We start from the raw sequence: 12,046 nt of genomic DNA on the forward strand, positions 1-12,046 counted from the left end.
ATTCATGTGCTCACTGCAGATTGCAGGATTTAAGATCGTATTTTGACACGTGTATGTGTGAGGGCAGGTTTGCTATATTATATCGAGGCCACCAGAACCCTACGAGGTGTGGAATCAGCATTGTTTTTTAGCCACAAACAATCACACAAGAAAAAGTCAGTTCAGACTATTTCAAGGTGGCTGAAGCAGGTTCTGGTTTTATGCAGGTATTGACACTGATGATTTTACATCTTATTCCATCATGGCGGAATGGACGTTCCCATCGACCATATCCTCGCTACGGCAGGATGGTCAAGTGAATGCATTTTCAATTTTTTTTTACCATAGGCTGATTGCCGAAACCAGGCTGTTTGCCCATTCTGTTTTGCGTTCACTTTTAGCCTCTCCTGACATAGAGCGGTTGCTATTGATTGCTTTATTCACATAAGCCATTAATACAATTGAATCAATGTTATGGTAAATGCATTGTTGATTATTCACTCATTCTGAGTCAATCGATGCAGTGAGACGCCGGGATTTGAATTTGCGGCATGAAATCACAGAGCTTTGAACTCTTTACGGAATCACTAACGTGACTCCGAAGTAAAATAGTAAGATTAAACGAGAACTTACCAGTTTGAAGTTTGATCTTTATTTTATGAGGAGTTACGTTGGTGATTACGTGCCCACCACGCCCAACCATCTCTCTCATAAAGGTCATATGGTAGTTCTCATGTTGCTGATCTTACTATGTTACTTCAAATATTCTGTTATCTGTGATTGCATACCGCTGCTTTGAAGATTGACGTGCATGCACACTTGCGGGTCTTCTTCACGTAATCACCAACGTAACTCCTCATTAAAATAAAGATCAAACTTCAAACTGGTAAATTCTCATTTAATCTTACTATTAAACTATGCCTGGATGTTATTGTAGAAATATACATCTGGTACATTGTCTACATTAATAGAAAATCAGTTCAATGTAATGTTTCTAATTATGGTGGTAGATAAAGGAAAAGAAAGTTCCGAATAAATGGGGGAAAGAACGTTTAGGAAACTGCTTTAATCTAAACAGTTATATGTTATTTTCAATACCTCCCAGTGAAGGTGATTGACATATCTGTACTAGGGTCGAAGGTCCAGTTTCTATGATGTATGACTCTATGACTATTCTTGGTTCTTGGTTTCTTGGTCCTCCAAAATATTCCAAATGGAATTTAAACTGGAGGTGGTGAAGGGAGGGCTTAAGCCAGAAAGGGTTATTGGGAAGAAAGAGCTACTTTAAATTTAGTTGCATCTGGTTGGGTAACTATAGTTGGGTGGAGATTATTCCATGCTTTAATTGTGCGGGGGAAGAACGAATTGCTGTACACATCTGTCTTTGTAGCTGGGATCACAAATTAGATTGAATGCCCTCGTCTGCTCCTAATTGGTTTGGGTTTGGTGTAGGTCTTGTAGTCTATGTCAAGCTGACCATTTAACATTTTGTAAAAACAGGTCAAACGGTGAGCTTCATGTCTGTCTTGGAGAGGATTCCACCCCAGAGAATTCAGAAGTTTGGTGACACTCGCTTCTCTCTCATAGGTCTTAGTAACAAATCGAGCTGCCTGTCTTTGGACACGTTCGATGGAAGAAATGTTTTTATTTGTGTATGGGTCCCATGCTGCAACTGCGTAGTCCAAATGAGGTCTAACGAGGGTGAAGTATAGCTTCTCCTTGACAGAAGTTGAACAATGATGAAAGTTGCGCCTCAAAAAGTTTAGGACACCTGTTGCTTTCACCGTTGCATGATGAGTCTGACCATTCCAACGCAGATCATTCTGCAATTTGATGCCAAGATACTTGGTTTGTTTGGATTCTTCAAGGGTGGCACCAAGTATATTGTAAGATGTTTCGCCTGGATTCCTCTTTCTGGTGACACGCTTAGTTTCACATTTGGAAGGGTTGAACTGCATGCCCCATTGTTGTGACCACTCAACCATAGTATCGAGATCCTTTTGGAGAGCATCTTCATCATCAGCTGACTTAATTGGACGGTACAGCAAACAATCATCAGCGAAAACTATGACTACATTTCTCTGAAGTTATTTCTACACTGGTGTGTCAAGACCAGCAAAACTGGACATTGAATTTGTTATCACTTGTGGAGAATGATGAGCACCGGAAGAATATGTGAGAATATGGCACGTGAGAAAATGGCAATGAACGGAATTGTTTAATAGTCTTTTCTTGGGAATTGCATTACCTGCCATTGTTCAGCCTGCATCTATTCCTGATGGAGATTATGACAATGCACGGCGCTTGGCCTAACCACCTTGTCCTGCTGCACTGTGCTGAGATGGGTATCATGAAATGCCCCTAAAATCTATGCCTTTTGATATTTCCATCCTGTGAAAAGGTTCTAACTATCTATCCTATCCATGCCTGGTAAAGATAGTAATAATTTTGACTACTGAACTTTATGTAGACTGGCATAATTACATTTTGACTGCACTATTTGTGGGATGGACATTTCCATGACTTGAAATCTGCTGAAGCCCCTTCTGGACTTTCCATCTCCCCTCTGACCTTAGTCATATATCCCAAACCCTTATCATATCCTGGTCCCAAGCTCATTATATGCTGGCAGCTCATCATGAAAGAATTAGTAGACTGGAAAATTGTGAGCGTTCCCAGCAGGAAGTCAGCCGAGCATTACTCCCTGGAAAATATATCGCACTGTGTTTTCCTTCTATTTTTAAGCAAAGATGCAGTGCCTTATGAATTTAGCTTTTTGGCCAGCTTTATTCAAGATTTTCTGCAATTTCTTCACTTGAAGCTGAAGTTCTTCAGCAAATAGAAATCAAAACATTGTAAAACGATTGCAAATAGAATCACTTTAGTTATCCATCCAACTATTAAAAACACCCAGACTGCTGGACTGCAGAACTGTTGGTAAATAATTGATTCCTTGTTTTGGGATGGTTTTCATATCAACAGTACAGTCACATTCATATCCACAATGTAGGCTTTTTCTCTGGCTGCAAAAACATCCTGGAAAGCTGGTTTTGAAGCAATGAACATTCTTAATAATATTCTTTACAAGTCAAAAATGCCTGGTGGAAGCAGGAGGGAGAATGATAAATTGTTAATGTTAAAATAAAGTTAAAAATATAAAACTCCAAATGAAGCATTTTTACAGATTTACCTCTAAATTATTGCATTATAGTATTTTACAAATATTTACAAATTTTCAAATTTTGTATTAGATTCCCTATTGATGGGAAGCAGTAGGCTATGGATTGTAAGGAATGTTGCTTTGGCAAGCATGTAACTGATCATCAAGGCATTCTTTGAAATCCATAACCTCCAGTAATTAATACCAGTAAACAGGGATTTCTTTATTCAATTTAAACCCCATGTCAAAAAAAAATTCCCACAGAACTCACAATGCTACTACAATTAGATCATTCTCTTATAACAAGTCACCAGTTTCGCTGTCCATGCTACATTCAGTAAGAAACAGAGCATATTTTTTATGTAACATAAAATTTGTTTTGATTGAATGTAATTTATAAGCAAAACGAATGGTTCATTTAATCTCCAAGTTATTTTAGACCATTTTAGCATATTTAGTTGTAAAACAGTAATTGAAGTAGTCCTCAAATGATCTCCGTAAAGATGATGAATGGGTTCTTCAAAAAATTCTTGGCTTTGAAAAAGTGCCTATACCATTTATTAGCTGTTTTTGGAATGCAGAATTTACTTAAACATTTGTCGACCTTCTCTTGAGCTTCAGTGATTATAATTGCTTCATTTTGCATTTTGCCATTTTGTGAGTGTCACACATAAATGCAGAAACTTACGAAGGATTTAGTTTGAATGAAAACTGAAAGCAGGACAGGACCCAAACTTTGCACCACATCTGTTACCGTTTTGGTCATTAGATCCCAGTCATTAACAATGGAACGTTTCTGCTGAGAGAGATTTCTATAGTTTGATTGTTAAGGTTCTAATATTTGTTATCATCAATAACTAATGCTCACCTGCTACTTATTAAGAAATGTCATCTTAATCATGGTTCTAGTTGAAATTTGTTGCCAAGAGCATCTCCCTGTCTTGTGGCAGACTCATAAACTAAACAAAGCAGTGTAACACTTTGAAAGAATGCGTAGCACTGAGATAAATAATTTTCACCCATGCTTCAAGCACAACTGGAAATACTGGCGCCAGAGGCAACTGCAGCAAAACTGCAGCTGCTGGTAGTGCTCTTCTAGTGGAGGGCACGGAAGGTGTATTGTTATATTATTGTGTTGCACAACAAAGTTTCCCAGCTATAAAGGTATCGGGAGAATGACACATCTTGTGCACATAGAGCTGTGGTAAAAGGAAAACAAACTCCTTGAGGAACAACCTTGCATTAAGGAAATTTTCAGCAGTGAAAGCTAGATCTGGAGCAACGCTACAGAAAGTGATTCCACAATATCAGGGAGAAAAACATTGCATCCATTGAAATTCCTTCATTGTCCCAGCCACCACTGCCACCATGAAAGGTTGTTACAAGCCGTGGTTGATTCTTAATTGCCTCCTCAGTTCTGGGAGTAAACGCTAGCATTTCAATAAATGCAAGTATTGCCAGCATCGTCCGGACCCCATGAATGAGGAAATAAAAAAATGACAGGTTGTGAAAGTAAATTCAGCAAATATTTTACATTATGGCCAGCAGCTGGAAAATTATGCTAAAAATTGCGATCAAAATGCCAACGGATTCACTTAAGAAACAGCAGCAAAGCAAGTGTGGATACAGATGTGTTTTCATACATATTATGTGTGGCGTGAACACTAATCTTTATCAGTCTTGTCCATGTCGCATCAAAAAATACCCTTTGAAGTTGTCTTTATAAATTGTGCCCACATCTGTCCAATGGCTGGATTAACAGTTAGTGCATCTTGCTGGAGGTACAGCCTGCAAAGCCAAAGCATCGTGGTGAGATAATCCTGCTGAGATCTGCAGAGAGAGAGAGAGAGAGAGAGGGAGACATGGATGCCAGCAATAGAGGCCTTCAAAACAACCCCAGGTTACTGAGGTAGTGTCTTGCTTCATTCTCTATGTTTTCTCCAGTAAAGGAATGACTGTGCAGGCCAAAAGAAATCCATTGCTTCCCTAAACCCAGAAGGCAATATTCAACAAGAATACAAAACTGAAATACAACTCAATATAAACTAACCAGCAGTTCCTAATGATTATTTTTGAGGAAATATGAACAATGATGAAAAAGCCCCCCATTGTCGGTGTTTACCTTTGTAAAGAACCAGTTGGTAGTGAAGTTCTTGCAGTAATTCAGCCTCCAGTGATGCATATCAATCTCTCAAACTTTGCTTCCATGACTTAAATTGCCATTAGATCCACTCGACTGAATCCTGTTTTCTAATTCACATTTAGCTCCAGATGTCATTGACACAGCCAATTCATGGCTAATGAAATCAATTCATTTAGCAGGAAAGTAAATTAATTAGAGCAGCTTTGGTCACATTTGTACTGTTTTTCTGTACATTTATATTAAATCTAAACTATATAGGAAGATAATCCATTTTTCATTCTGTTGTGCAGTAAGATAAATGTTATTTTATAACAGCTATGAGGCCTTTTTTTAGCAAAGAGGTAAAACAATCTTTTAGATTTGTTTTAAATCCATCAGCTAGCAGAGTAATATTCAGGAACTGGGTGTGCACCCTATACTTAGTATCCCACAGTTCAGCAGTAACTTCGAAGGGAGATTGGAGTCAATAAGCATCTCCTGTATCAGAGGTACAGATATAAATTAATTCAGCACCAGTTACAATTAGCTAGTGTAAATAACTCCTGTAAATACTCTGGATATATGGCAATACAGATCAACTGAACGTTACAATTATAATAAGGTGGGTGCATGAATTCAGATAGTAGCAGTACCAAGTCAATGCATTCCTAACATACAGAAAATCATAGTCATAGAGCTATACAGTGTGGAAACAAGTTGCCTAACCAAGCTAGTTCCACTTGCTGCGCCTGACCCATATCAGTCTGAAGAAGATAGACACAAAAAGCTGGAGTAACTCAGCGAGACAGGCTGCATCTCTTGAGATGCTGCCTGTCCCGCTGAGTTACTCCAGCTTGTTGTGTCTATCTTCAGTTTAAACCAGCATCTGCAGTTCCTTCCGACACATTCAGTCTGAAGAACTCGACCCGAAACTTCACCCGTTCCTTCTATCCAGAGATGCTGCCTGTCCTACTGAGTTACTCTGGTATTTTGTGTCTATCTTCTGTTTAAACAAACATCTGCAGTTCTTTCCTTCAACAATCCTTCCAAACCTTTCTTATCCATGTAACTGTCTAAGTGTCCATTAAATGTCATAATAGTACCTGTCTCTATCAATTCTTTTGGCAGCTTATTCTATACACACACGGCTCTTTGTGCAAAATAATTGTTCACCAAGTCCTCTATAAATCTTTCCCATCTCACTTTAAACATATGCCCTCTAGTTTTGGACTCCTCTACACTAGAAATGGCTGCAGCTATTCACTTTATCTACACCCCAAAATTATTTGCACATTTGAATTTAAGCCCTTTTATTTTAACAGTACAGTGAAACTTTGGTCTAAGTGGAAGCTGGTTGCCATCATTTTATCTGCATTGTGTTATAGGCCACAGTGAATGTCATAAAAACTGAATGGGATGCCGATTAGACAAAAGCAAACAAGTAGGTTACAGAGAAAATACTTGACATTCCTTTGCTACATGATTTCCTAGTCTGAGGATCAAAGGAGCTGTAAGAAGAGATGCCTTTAGGGGAATTTCAATTTGTTGGCCCCTCTGTTGACATCCAGGATGGGGAGGGGGTGGGGGGTGGAAGATTCAGAGTACGTAATGATATAATTCTATGCCAACAGACCCCAACATGATCTTATCACCAACTCAGAAAGACTGGGGTACATTTAACCCCTAGTATCTTATAGCAGCAGCAATTCTGGAGATTGTTGTAAAAATATTGTCAAGCACAGGTATTTGTTCATATTTAAATCCACCATGTAGCAAGTAGTGGAAAAGAAAATCGCTAAGAGCCAAGAATGTTTCTTTAAAAAAAAAATTCCTTTACCTAAAACGTATAGGTATACAGTATTTATTGATTTTAGAACAATCCCCTCACAATAGTATTTTGTGTTTTGCTTTTAATTCTTAACTACAGAGCAGTCTTTCAGTGTTATAAAATTAACAATGCCACCAACGTTCAGGTACCTGCATCTTGCCAAAGCAACTATTTTTCATGGATGAGCCTGGGGAATGAATACGAGCAATCTATTCTACTTCATTAAGCATTGCCATGGTGCTCCAGTTTCCTTCCACATTCCAAAGATACGCAGGTTTGTAGGTTAATTGGCTTTTGTAAATTGTCCCTATTGTTTTGGATAGAACTAGTATTTGGAGATTGCTGGTCGGCGCAGAACCGGTGGGCCGAAGGGCCTTTTTTCATGCTGTATCTCTAAACTAAATGAAACTAAACAAAACTAAACTAAACTAAACTAAACTAAACTAAACTAAACTTAACTATACTAATCTAAGATGCTACCACCCAGGTTAGCCAGTTTCTGGAGTAATATTTGATTCCATTCTCGAGCATCATCATGCATTGAATATTCTCACCATCGCCCACATTTAAATCAACTAATTCAGCAAATGTAAAGAACCAAAAATGTCAACATCTTGATTTTGAAGCATCTAACCTTTGAGCCAATTGTAACATAAGGTTTGGTACTATGGAAATTGTTTTGAATATATTTTGGATGTCTGAAATAAAAGTCATATGGTGCTATATCTATTATATTATGTTTCTATTCTAGTAAATATCTTATACGTCAGAGTAGAATTGATTGCCTTTAAAATTCATTTTGAGATTTAAAAAGGTAAACATTCTAAATCTATGCCAGACAAAAACTTGGGTTTCATACACCCTTCAGTAGGTTTGTAAAGAAAGCAAGTGCAATACTAGCATTTATTTTGAGAGAAATTGTATACAAAAACATAGATGTGATGCTGAAGATCCATAAGGCTCTGGCCAGGCCACATTTGGAGCATTGTGAGCAATTTTGGGCTCTATATCTGAGGTAGGATGTGCTGGCTCAGGAGAGGGTACAGAAGAGATTTACAAGAATGATCCCAGGAATTAGTAGATTAACATATGATGAGCGTTTGATGGCATGGACCTGGATTTGCTGGAGTTTTGTAGAATGAGGGGGGACCTCATTGAAAAGTACAGAATAGTGAAGGGCTTGGATGGAGTGGATGTGGAGAGGATGTTTCCACTAGTGGGAGAGTCTAGGACTAGAGGTCATAGACTCAAAATTAAAGAACATTATTTTAGGAAGGAGATGGTAGTGGCCATAGACCAACTTTGAGGTCTTGATCTTCAAACATTAAAATTTTCAAACAGTCAATGCTGGTGCATTGAAGGAGATGATGAAATTCACTAGGAGGTGTCACCTGACATAGGAGAAGTAGTCCATGTATTCCAGGTCTCAATGTTATATTTTATTGTCAGCGAGCATTGTGGTGGAGCAGGATAACATTGGTATAGCATCATTGTCATTTGAGAGTCGAGTGGAAACTCACCCACCCTTTATGCTTCAGTAAATGATTTGCCGATGGATGAAATGTGATTCATCTGAATATAGCTGCTCAGTGACAGTTAGATTTGGCTCCGGTTGTGGTGTATAGTGGCCATAGACAAAATAGTTTGCTGGTAGATCTAAAGATTAGATCCACTCACAGATAAGTGGTTTGTAGGTGAGGTGTAGCTTGGGTGACAAAGAATGAAGATGTTGGGCAACGCCACACCCTTGTTTTACATCAGTATCTTTCATAGTGAATCCTCCTATAGTAGACCCATTCGCTCAGATGATGACTTGCATTCCACCAGAAAGCAAAAGTGCAGGTGATTTACTCCATGATGAACTTCAGGGCTGAGAAATTGTCCTTCTTGTCCCTGTGGATGTGACGAATGAACTTGTACTTAGATCAGGTTTTGTCTTGGAGAAGAATTGATAATCCCATTGTGGAACAATATCCTTCTTAAAGACGTGCACAAGAATCCATTAATCTCCCCTGTTTGAGCATGCGCATTGTACTGTTTTGAGAAGGGTGGCTGGGAACCATGAGGAAAGACTGCGCAGGAATGAATATTTATGAATGTGCAGTCATAGAAAACTCTTTCTTGGTATCACTTACCTTAAAATTTGGAAGATAAATTTCCAGACTCTCAACAGGAAACTTGTTGATCTAAGTCTCCAGTTGGCCTTCAGGGATTTAAGGGGAATGACTCAAAGTATATTTCTCTGATAATGGCCCAGATTTGCCCATGTCTATTATTATACCTTATTATGCACCAATGGCATTGGATGTTAGTGAGGTTCACTTGTATTCCTGGTAATGTTGCTTGCTGTTGTATCAAATCAATAACATCAGTAGCTGTGGTTTGGGCTTTTATTCCCGTGTGTTTAACACAAGGGACAATTTGTCATCAATCTTTATTACCCAGAATCAGATATTTTTTCTTCTTTGCAGAACTAGCTTTTCAACTGGGATGAATTAAAAATCTGTTTCGTATTAAGAATGAATTCTGAGTTCAAGGGACTGGAGGAAATCCCCACAGGAAATAGTCCAATTACACCATAACCACAAGCAAAAAGAAAATAAACAAGAGGAGCCATAGTGATTACTTGGACGTTCAATCCAATAACATACTTTATAAGGGGTATAATGGAGGTTCAATTCAGGTAAGTCTCTCTCCCTCGAAATAAGTAATAGTCAGCCAATTCTAAAGATACATGTCAATGAGACAGATGTATCTGTTCTTCCAGCAGATGGATTAATGGCACTAATCATGCTCAATGAGGAAGAACATAACTGGACTGAAGCATGGCTATTCACTTCCTATGTAAATGATGTTGCAGCCTTAACTCTACACCATATGCATGCATTTCAGTCCCAGTATTGGTTATGTTTCCTTTGGGTTGCACTCCATCATATATTACATAGATCCAATTTGAATAAAAATGTTTGGTTGAAAAAGATCTCATCAAATTTGTACTGTTTATGTCTGACAATATTGCATAAATGTTGATGAATACCCCTGCACATGTCAATATCACAGAAATATTTTGAACAAAATAAATTACAATACTAAATTTAGAGGGGTATAATGTGATGAATTTTCACAACTGACATGACTGAACTCAATGATCAACCGGCAATCGGCCAATACCAATATCGAGAAAATAAAGATTCATCTGTTGAGGGATTTGCACCAAATGGACAATGCACCAAATGGTATTCCTGGTATGGCCAATACAAGTTTTATCGCCATGGAAGTGTAAATGGTTGAGAGTTCCTTGCCATTAACATTACCAACGATCTGTTGTGGACTAACAATATTGATGCAACAGCTAAGAAGGCGCATCAATGTCAGGGGTTATGCGGAGAAGTCAGGAGGATGGGGTTAGGAGGGAGAGATAGATCAGCCATGATTGAAAGACGGAGCAGACTTGATGGGCCGAATGGCCTAACTCTGCTCCTATTACTTATGACCTTATGACCAATGGACCTACTGAAGAGACTGCAGAAATTAAGCATGTCTCCAATGGCTCTTACAGACTTCTTCAGATGCATCAATGAAAGCATACTGTCCAGTTGCATCATAGCTTGGGAACAGCTCTGCCAAAGGTCGCAAGATATTGCAGAGAGTAGTAATTCTAGGCCAGTCATCACACAGACTAAACTTTCCACCACTGACTCCATCTACACCTTATGCTGCCTCGGAAAGCACCCAACATAATCAATGACATGTTCTACTCCCGTCATTCCTTCATTCGCCCTGCTCCTGCCTGGCAGAAGGTACAGATACATGAAAGCATGCACCACCAGACTCAGGAACAGCTTTCTTCTTGTTATCAGATGTCTGAACTGTCCTTCCATAAGCTTGGATACTGAATGATTCACCTTTACCCCATTATGGAATTGTACTTTGTCTGTGCAACAGATGCGCTACAATGCTGAGTATATTCTGTACTCTGTATCTTTCTCTTTGCCCTTTCTATTGCATTTGAATTTAACTTGACTGTATTCATGTATAATATTATCTGATCTGATTGAATAACATGCAAAACAAAGCTTTTCGTTGTACCTCGGTACACATGACAATAATAAACCTAAACGTATTGTAGTCCCAAAAATGAGACTCCCCCCTTTCTTCCCCCACTTTAAGATCAATTTTATCTGGGAGAGCTAGTGGAAGTGAATGTTTTAAGCCATGTAATCCTGATTTGCAAACAAGATTCCATGAAGAGTTCAAAACTTTCAAATGGAGAATGCCAATTTTCAAAGAATTGCCATCAACACAACAGTGTTGTGAATATTATGCAGAATATACCTTCTATTTTATTTACAAATGAATATGTTGGAAGGAGAGCTATGCAGTCAGAACCAAGATAGACACAAAAAGCTGGAATAACTCAGCCGGACAGGCAGCATCTCTGCAGAGAAAGAATGAGTGACGTTTCGGGTCGAGACCCTTCTGAAGAACGGTCCTTCCTTTTCTCCAGAGATGCTGCCTGGCCCACTGAGTTACTCCAGCTTTTTGTGTCTATCTTCAGTTTAAACCATCATCTGCATTTGCTTCCTACACACCAAGGTGTACAATGCAGCTGAAAAATCAGAGTTAACCCTAAAATAGCTCCACGGTAATGCCTGCGCTGCTTTGTAGTCATTTTAGATAGTGGAGGCAGAAAGGGTGTGTCATCTAATCTGATTGAGGGGAGGGGGAGACCATGATACAATGACTACCTCTGTGTAGCAGATGCTGAATGCAGTTTTTTCATGAGTTTACTTGCAATGGACAGGAGCTGCAAGAATAGCAGATGGAACTAAGCACGACATACAGTCTATCCACCTGGACCCATATTGACAAAAACAGGCTGCTAATTCAAGGGTATTCTGTTGAAAATCAAGCTGTTGGAATTCACGAGTTTGGCTGAAACATGCACAGTATGGAG

This window comes from Amblyraja radiata, chromosome 2 (assembly GCF_010909765.2).
Source record: "Amblyraja radiata isolate CabotCenter1 chromosome 2, sAmbRad1.1.pri, whole genome shotgun sequence".
NCBI lineage: Eukaryota > Metazoa > Chordata > Chondrichthyes > Rajiformes > Rajidae > Amblyraja > Amblyraja radiata.